This window comes from Equus asinus, chromosome 17 (genome assembly GCF_041296235.1).
Source record: "Equus asinus isolate D_3611 breed Donkey chromosome 17, EquAss-T2T_v2, whole genome shotgun sequence".
NCBI lineage: Eukaryota > Metazoa > Chordata > Mammalia > Perissodactyla > Equidae > Equus > Equus asinus.
In genome coordinates, this window is record NC_091806.1 from 9,344,736 (window position 1) to 9,354,617 (window position 9,882).

The window sequence follows — 9,882 nt, forward strand, 5'->3', positions numbered from 1 at the left end:
AGCTGCTCTTGAAAGCCTTGGCTCCGAATTGGTACATGTTGCTTCTGCTCATGTCTCATTGCCTGAACTGTCACATGGCCACCCCTGAGAGCAAGGGAGGTGGGACACAGAGTCTAGCTATGTGCCCTGGGACAAGGGAATACGGATTTTGGTCAACACTGACCATCTCTGCCAATACAGCCACCAATCTTTGTTTTTCTAACTCCTGTGTGTATAGATCATGGGGCAGACCCCCAAGCCACAATGAAAGGGGGTTGGGCCGCTGGCCTGGCTGCCCCCACTTGCCAGACCATGCTGGACTGAAACAAGTTGAGCAGTTCATGGGTTACAGCCCCTCCTGGGCTGATGGGCAGACAGAGATAGAGGCTGACCATTGGTGAGGGCAGGGATGGGGGCAGCTCGGGGAAGCCCACGGGGGTTAGGGGTGGCTCAGGTCAGGCACTCTTCTCGGGGGCCTGAGGGCTTTCTCAGGGTTCTAGAACAGGGCTTTGCAGCCATAGGATCCAGACCCGGGCAGGCTGCATCTCTTCTTCCTTTGACAGGAGTGGGCTGGGCTGTGTCCTGAGTAACGTCCTGGCCTCTCAGATGGTCACAGCTGCTTAGAGGAGAAATGTCTGCGGCCCTAGCACCACGCAGTGAGCTGAGACCAGGCTTATTTCCACAGCCAAGTGCGTCCAGCTGCAGTTTGAAAAGCTCCTTGAAATCTGTGCCTCCCTCCACCCAGCACTTCTAGCCGCTGGAGCAGAAGCCAGGCCCCCGGCCAACCCCCGCTGGGATGAGCAGCATCACTCAGCCAGAAAGCCTGGCCAGCTTCTCAGCTTCCCCCTGCCTCCTGCCCACTTCACTGCCTGCCCCCTTCTCAGCCAGTCCCACTCCAAGGCCAAGGATCTCAGGATGTAAACCCGAACCAGGAGGATCCTATTGACCATCCAGTCCAGTGGTCCTCAGCGGGGATGTCTGGAACTTAGTGGGGGCATCTGGCATTGCTGCCGTGACTTGGGGGCGCATTGGCCAAGGATGCTACAGATTCTGAGACGTGCGAGAACTGTCCTGCATCCCGCACAACCTCTACGTCCCAGCTGCATATTCCTGGAGGCAGTGCTTCTCAAACTTGAACACGCAGGGCCCAAAAACAGATCGCTGGGTCCCACCCCAGAGTTCCCGGTTCAGCAAGTCTGCAGCCGGCTGAAGCACGTGCATTTCTAACAGTTCCTGGGCGACATTCATCCTGCTGGTCCGGGGGCCACACTCTGAGAACCACTGTTGTAAGGGGAAAATCTGTTTTGAAGCATCCAAGCCTAGAATATAATTCCGTTGTACATCTAAATACAAAGTATGTTTTGCATTTTTCCTTTCTTTTCACTTCATTTTTTCTGGATTGCAACTGCTGTTTAGATCAATCTCCTTTGTTCTGTTCAGAACTTGGCCAGGAGTTTTTTGCCATCCCAGAAAATAGAGTCCTCCCTGACCACACCACTGTTAGGTGTCCGAGTCGCCGACTTAACCCCCTGGAGTGGTCTGCACCTGCAGCTGTGACATTCTCCATCTCTCGAATGTGTGCCAGCCTCTGACCACTTCATCGGGTCTTCAGTGTGGTCACACTGTTCAAATAGTGTTGAAATGCCGTGATTTTACTATAATATATTTTCCTTTTATTTCTCCTTTATATTAGAGGTACAGCGGTGTGTGTGTGCGCACACGTGCATGTCTCTGTGTGTGTGTGTATTTCAATTTAGTGAGTGGGTAGTTTCTTGCTCCTAAGAGTTTCATTTTGGGAGGTAAAGGGGTGTTACGAAATATTTATTATCAAAAGGGGGCATTGCATCTGTTAGAGCTGAGCCCACTGATTTAGTCCAACTCCCACACTGGACAGAGTGAAATACACCCCAGACAGGAGAGGGGCTTGGGCCCGCAGCCGCCGGGAGCCCCGCCTCTGCCCTGACCCCTAGTTTCCCGCTTTTTCTCGGCAGAGGAGAAAGAACATCCATGAGAGCCTGCTGAGGGTGCTGGCTCTGCGCTGGGTATCCGGGGGGCGGGGATGGTGTCATTAGGCCCCTTTTCCAATGAGGAGTCTGTGCTCAAGAAGGTTGGGTGACCCGCCCAACAGACACACGGCTGCTGAGTTGTGGGGTCGGGATTCCGCAGGCCCTAAGAAGGCAGCTTTGCCTCCTGTTGAAGGAGGACATCTCCAGTGACCGCTATTCTCACCAAGCAGCTGATAATCAACGCACATCGAGGGCGTGCCGGAGACCCTAGGATGACCGCTGTCAGCAGAGTGATTTCGTGTCTGTCCTCAGGGAGCTGACACTCCGGTGGAAAAGACAGAGCATAAATGGTTCCTTGCAATGTCGATGTTCTAGCCAGGTGTAGAGGGCAAGGGGAGGACGTCCAGGGAACACAAGCGGGCCAGGCAGTGAGGGCAGGAGGGCGGGATGGGCTGACGGAGGGCCAGGAGGAGCTGGTAGGTGAGGAGGCAGGAAGGAGAGGGTCTCTGTCTGAGCGGACAGCGGTAGGTGAGCGGCAAGGGACCCGGCGCCTTTAAGAGGAAGGAGCCCAGAGAGCAAGAGGGACAATAAAGCAGAGAGGTGGACGGGTCAGACCCTGCCAGACCAGCACGGCTGTGGGAAGAGTTTGGGTTGAACTATGTCCCCCCTCCCAAAAAAAAGATGGTGACATCCTAACTCCCAGTGAACGTGGCCTTGTTTGGAAATAAGGTCTTCGCAGATGATCGAGTTAAGATGAGGTTGTTAGGGTGGCCCTAATCCAGTAGGACCGGGGTCCTTATAAAGAGGGGAAATTGGGACACACACACACACACACAGAGGGAGGACCATTTGAAGACACAGGGAGAGTCATCTACGAGCGACAAATGGCAGAAGCTACCAGAAGCCGGGGGAGGTGTGGAACCGATAGGTCCGCACAGCTCACAAGGAGCCGGTCCTGCCGAAAGCTTGACCTCAGACTTACGGCCTCCAGATGGTGACACAGTGATTGCTGTTGTTCCAGCCGCCCAGTTGGTGGTGCTTTGTCATGGCCGCCCCGGGACACTGATACACCGCGGATGGCTTTAGCAGAGGAATAAGGTGACTGGATTTGGTGGTTTGAGATGGTCTTGCTTGCTGGGGTGTAGAGAAGGGGCTGGAGGGACACAGGCGGCTGTGGGAGACCTGTCAGGAGGAGGCTGTCGTGTTCCGTGACAGTGGATGGCCGCTTGGCGTGGCTGGGGCAGATGGAGATGGACGAAAGTGGCCAGATGTGGAGATGTTCAGAAGATACAGCTTATAGCGCTCGTCAAGGATGAAGCCTAGGATGCTGGCTTCTGCTAAGGGGTGGATGACAGTGCCAGTCCCTGTGACAGGGATGACAGGGCCAGCTTCGACAGTACAGATCATGAGTTTGTGTCTGAGTCTGAGGTGCTTTTAAGGCATCTAGTGGAGCTACAGGTTCCATCCCCCAGGAAAGTGTGGACTAGAGGTAAAGTTTGGGTCCTCATTCCAGATGTTTCCAGAAGCTTCTGTCTTGAGTACTCAGCTAGGGCAGCTTAGACGGGCCTTGCTAGGGGAGACTCGTGTCCCTCAACAGAGGTCCTCAGCCTTGGCTTCACGTTATACCCACGGGGGGGAGATTTTAAAGTCCCAGTGCCCAGGCCACACCCCAGATCAATTACACTGGAATTTCTGGGGTGGACCAGGCATCAGGATTTTTTTCTTTTTTAGCAAAACAGTCGGCGCCATGTTGCTGCTTCACTGTAGGGTGGTCTGGCTGAGCTGTTTTGTGAAAACTCCTGGTGTCAGTTTCTTTTGGGGCTGGTGGAGTTCCAGAGAAGATTTCCCCAGTTTCCTCCCATCTTCTGCTAGGATGGGGTTGGGCGGGAGGGGCAGGATTGAAGGGGGCGCCCACTGCAAGGAACGGAAAAGGAGATCTGGGACTCTACTTTCTAAAAACTTTCAACCCGTCCCCTTCTCTATCCCCCTCCACCTCGTCATTCCAGATCTCCTGGGAGCTGTCAGTTCCTGATCCTGGGAGGGAGGAGGGGTGGATTCTGCAGTGCAAATCAGGTGAATTCTCTGTTTTTCCCCAAGTGCTGGCTTAGGATTCAGCTTTCTGGAGGCTGCTAAGTCAGCTGCAACCTGTTTGGCTGCTTCCCCCACTGTGGACTTTTTCAAGCTGTTGGGTTTTGCGTGTCTGTGAGGAACATCCGCCCTGAGCTAACATCTGTTGCCAATCTTCTTCTTTTCACTTAAGGAAGATTGGCCCTGAGCTAACATCCGTGCCAGTCCTCCTCCATTTTGCATGTGAGATGCTGCCACAGCACGGCTTGATGAGCAGTGTGTAGGTCCGCGCCTAGGATCCGAACCTGCAAAGCCCAGGCCCCCAAAGTGTAGCATGCAAACCCAACCACTATGCACCGGGCCAGCCCCTCAAGCTGTTTTTTCCTCTCCTATTCTTTCTATCCTTGTAGTTTTATGCCTTAAAAACATCCCTTGACTATTGTTTCAAAGAGGTTTGGAGAAGAATCTATTTAAGCTTCACCCAGCCTTGAAACGTGTGGGAATACCTTGAGATACAGGTTACCTGTTGCCAACGGATTGTCAGGAAGGCTTCTGGCTGCATGTAACGGAAACCCCAGGGAACTGTGGCTAACACAAGGGTGGTTTTGTTTATCCCACACAAGAGGCTAGAATTTGGCAGCCGTAGACTTTGGATCAGGGGCCCGACTGCACTGACGGCAGTGCTCTGCCATCCTCTTAGCCTCGCCTCATGGGAAGAGAGCGTCTCCCTTCTCCAGCTTCTGTGGGGGGAAAAGGCAAGGGAGAATGGGTGCTGGGTCAGCCACCCCACAGTCTCTCTCCATCACCAAATTGCCATCAGCATTGCATGGCGGTTAAAAGCATGACATCGGGAGTTTGGCAAACGTTGGTTCGAATCCCAGCTCTGCAGTTTCTTAGCTGTTTCGAGCCTCACATTCCCCATCTGAGGCAAGAGGATGACGGGAGATCTCACCGAAGAGAGGACTGTAACGGTTCAATGAGACAAGGCATGTAAACGGTTTAGCCGGCACTGTCGCATAGCAGAGACTACATAAACGCAGGTGAGCCACATCATTGTCACTGTCATGTCTCCACGTGAGCCAAGTTAGAGTTGGCTTGCCATGGGCATTTCATCCTTCGCTTGACCCTATGAAGAAAATACTATCAACCCATTTCTCAGATGGGGAGGCGGAGGCACTGAGACGTTAAGAAAACTGAGCCTGGATTCAAACCCAGGCAATGAGATTCTGGAGCATCTCCTTACAACCTTTCCACTACGCTGCCTCTTGGGGATGTGGTACCCACGATCGTGATTATTCGAACACTTGCTAAGCACCTCTTTTGTGTTGGTCCTGTCCTGGGCATGGGGTCACTGAAATGTGTGAGATACCATCCCCACCCTCAGGGAGCTCCCAGCCTTGCGGGGGGGGAGGCAGAAACACAAACAGATCCATCGTCTCAAGAAATGTGGAAACCAGGAACAGTTCACCAGCAGAAAAATTGGCGAATAATACTCATTATATGCATACAAAATGAAATCACAACCAGGAACCGTGCCCGCATGCAGGAGCAGAGCAAGCCGCCCAGCTTTGGGTGGCGGCTGGTTTGCAAGTTTCCCCCGGGATCTCTTCTGGCTGTTTCTGTTCAGTCTTTTCCAGCAGACAGCAGCAACAGGCTTCTGAGGTTCTGAGAAAAATAGAGGAGAAATACCAACTTATTAAAATCGGGAAACCTTATAAGATTTTGGGGGTAGTGTGTGGAAAGGAATGGAAGTCTGCTGGTGACTTCCCAGGGGCAGAGGCTAGCCTCAGTTTGTCCATCAGTGAAATGGAGATTCATTCATGCATTCCTGTATCCATTCAAGAAAATGGGAGGGGTCCTGCCCACCCGCCTTTGGAGCTGAATTATAAATATCAACTGTAAGTGGACAGGAGGAATGATAGGAAATAAAATCACGGCTGGGGTGGGAGGGTGGGAGGAGTGGGTGAAGGGATGAGCACGATTGAGTGCGCATGTGTGTGTCTGTGTGCGTGTGTGTGAGAGAGAGAGAAAGAGGCATAGCACTGCCCCCCACAGGCTCCCTCCCCCACTCCCGCCACCCCTTCTCCGGTTGAAAGGACCCAGAGGCTCGGAGTCTCTTTTTCTCCGGCATCTCTTCACCCCCTGCACTCTGGTGACAGGTCCTCTCAGAGCCAGAACGCCTCGTTCCCAGTCCTAATGGCTCAGGGAGGGGGCCCTGGTGGCAGCTGGTCACGAGAGGGAAGTGGCTTTGCAATTATAGTCTTTGTTTGGTCGTCTCTTTCATCGGCAGGCAAAGAGGTGGGGAAAGCGTTTGTCCCTTCTCCTTTGTCCCTGTTCCTGGGCCAAGGTGACACAGGCCCTCCTCCCTCCCGTGTCCTGTGGCCCCAGACCACCTGCGGGGACCATTCGGGTAGGGGCAGGAGGGGTGGCCAGCTTTGGGGTCGAGCCTCCCCCCACTGCTCTGGGCTCTGTTGGAGCCTGGCCTTGAAGGACTCAGCCCTTGGGACTCCTCCCCCCTCGCCGCCACCCCCTCCCCAGCGAGCTGGCCTGCATGACCCCAGGTAGAACACAGAGGACCCCCAGGAATGACGCAGCCTTGGGAAGAAGTTGGACCCCCAGATGGTTTTCAGGGAAACCTCATGATGTGGGGGTCTCTCTGGCAGTTGGGCAAACATGTTTCCTCCAGCTTCTGTTTGTACCCAGGCCCGATGTCATCCCTGGGGGCCAAAGTCGTCCCTGGGGCCAACTCATGGTTTACCACTGGTTTCCCCAAGAGACTGGGCTTCCGGAGGCTGTAGTCAGGCGGTCACCCCCAGGGGCCACCACCCCGCCTTCCTTGGGGTGGGAGGGGCACTCCCAAGCCCTAAGAGACATCTGGAAAAGGGCAGTTTGGGAATCTGCCTTCCAGGGGTCTGAATGCTGTGTGACCTCAGGCAAGATATTTAACCTCCCTGAGCCTCAGAATCCTCACTGGTAACAGGGGAATAGTCACCTAACCTGGCAGTGCTTTTTGTTGTGGAGATTAAATGAGATAATATGCGAAAGCCCCTGGCCAGGTCCCTGGTGGAGAAGCTACTCCTCAAAAGGAAGCGGCTGCTCTCGCCTTGCTCCGGGCTGGGGGGTCTGCATGGGGCACTGTGGTGGTGGCCCCTCTGGGAGTAGGGGAGGAAACGCTGTGACCCCACAGAAGGGCAGGGAGGCTGCGGCCGTGTTGGTGGTCTTATTGCCTAAGCCGGTTGGGCATACCCGGGTAAGTGTTTTTGGTTCATCCAAATTATTTCATAACAAGCATTTTAATATGTAAAAAGTTATCACGTTTTGCAGAAAAGTAATTTAATTACTAGAAATTTGTTTTTAAAAAGAGTGAGAAAGAAAGAGAAAAATGAAAATATAGTGCAACTTCTTGGGTTTCAGTGGGGAAGGGCCCTGGAAGGCGCCTCTCAGCATCTTTTCCGCCATTGCCGGATTCTGCCCTCTGAATTTTCACCCGCCCATCAGATTCCCTGCACGGAGGGGCGGCCCAGGAGGTTTCCAGAGCCCCAAACCTGGCTGCTGCCTGCGGGCTGTGGGTCTGGGCTCTGCCGGGGGCACCGTTACCCAGGAGGTGGCAGCTGCCTCACCCCGGGAGACCTCACCCCAGGCCCTCCTGCTCTGGGCTGCAGCCAGCAGCGGGGAGCTGCTCCCCGGGTGTGGTCTAGAGAGACAAGGCCAGGGTTCCTGGGAGCAAAGCCAGGCTCCTGTCCTGGGAGGGGCTGGGTGCCCTGACCCAGGCATCCGGAGCCAGGGAAGAAGGCAGACCCAAAACTGTCTCTCCACACGCTGCGAACATCCCCGTCTCCTTGCCTCGGACTGATCAGTCCCCAGCCGCCCACCTCCACCACTATAAATCAGGACCCCAGACCCCCACTGGGGCTGGCGGGTCAGTCTCCACCCGGTCAGTCCGGCCTGCTTTCCTTCCTCAGCTTTTCTCTGATCAGCCCGGCTTTTGTCTTTGAATACACTTGTGTAATCTCTGTGACCCGCTCTTGAATTCCTTCACCCGCGAGCTCAAGAACCCACACTAAGGGCTGGGTCTCACCCGTGACCTCGGTCCCATCCGGTCAGGTATCAATCCGGGACCCTGAGTGAAGACCACCTGGTTACCTGTGACCTCTAGTGCTGAATGGTCCCGAGGACCAGGGGTGGGGCAGAGCCTGCAGGTGGGAGGGGAAACTGAGGCCTGGCGGCTCCCAGGAGTGAGTCAGATGGAGGGGCGGAAAGTCTCCCAGGCAGCTGGGGCCGCTGCGCAGAGGCTTGGAGCTGAGAGAACCTGGAGCAGAAGGTCAGTCAGGCCAGCAGGTCAAGGTAAGGGCACGGGTCAGGTCATCCAGGGCTAGGCTCTTCTTCCTGGTGTCTGCCCACCCGTGTGCCCTCCTCGGGGACCCTCAGAACACCCATGGACCCCGAGGTGGAGAGGTGAGAAGCAGTTTCACCAGCCTGTTCTGAAACGTGAGCTCAGACTGATCCCCACCCCTACCCTGGCTCGGGGTGTCGGGGCCTCACTGAGGTTGGGCCCTGTCCCCGAAAATGCCATTCTGCAACTCACACGGGCGCCTTCACAGCCGTTTCCCCTTTCTCAGGGCCCCCAGCCCTGTGATGCTGGCTGACGTCTCCTCTTTTCTGCTTTAGGATATGGAGGCTCTGGGAATGGAGGGGGCTTGCCCACGGTCACAGAGCAGAGAAATGGCCCAGGGTCTTCCTCTCCCTTCTGCCCACCCCATCCCCTGAGATGCATTGGAAGCTGGCTCCTCAAAGTGTCGTACAAGACGAGGCTGTAGGGGAGGAAGACATTTCCTCTCCCCAAATGTGGGTTCGTCTGGCCGGAGAACGAATTAAATTCACATGAGACAGAATAGCAAGAGAAAATTAAACAAAGCTTTATGAGGAACCATGGCCCGGGGCCTTTATTCCCGAAGAAAGAAAGGGCACCGAAGAAGTGGGGTGCACAGAGTGGTTATATAGCCCCCAAACAGGGTGTTTCACATGTGATTGAAATGTCCCTTTTACAACAGTCATGAGGCTGCTCTGTCAGCACAGCGCTTGATGGAAACGACAGATAGGTCTGCTGTCCCAGTGAGCGCCGCGGGGTGGCAGGTGTGTTGCCTCGTGCTGGGGCGGGTCACAGATGAGCGCCGCAATCAGTTCCCAGCCTAAAGAAAGATGCTTAATCTTTAAGGAGATGCCAATGTTGGGAGGGGGAGGGAACTCAGTTACAGGAGGTTACCAGACTAGCACAATAAAATGCAGATTTTATGTCCTTGCCTTTGGTATTGATTAAGAGTTTTTGGAGAGTAGGTCATCACCTTTCTTCTTCCTGGTACAGAGAGGGAGGCACCTTTTACAGATAGAGATTTACAAGTGTAAACGTGTCCCAACAAAGGGCAAGTTCCATTCCTCAGAGCCTCCTTGCCTGTCCCAGTTTATCAAAAGCAATGAGCCTCAAATAAAATCCTGATGCCAAAGAGACATATCTTGGGGTGGCCAATTTCAGGTCCCCACAAGGCCATTGGCAGCACCTGGGAGCTGGTGAGATGCGCAGAATTTCAGGCCCCTCCCTGGACCCCCTGAACCAGCATCTATGTTTCAGCAGGGACCTCGGTAATTGGCAAGCACTTTACAGTAGGAGAAACACTGTTCTGCAAAAGTTCTCTCCCGTTTAGACGCAACTTCCGGACAGGGAAAGGATACATACTTTCCAGAGGGCGGACCTCCAGCGAAGGATGTTCAGACACTTGCAGGAGGTCTGTTTTATGGGGGCACACTGTGGTGACAAGGGTGGCCTTGTCTTCAA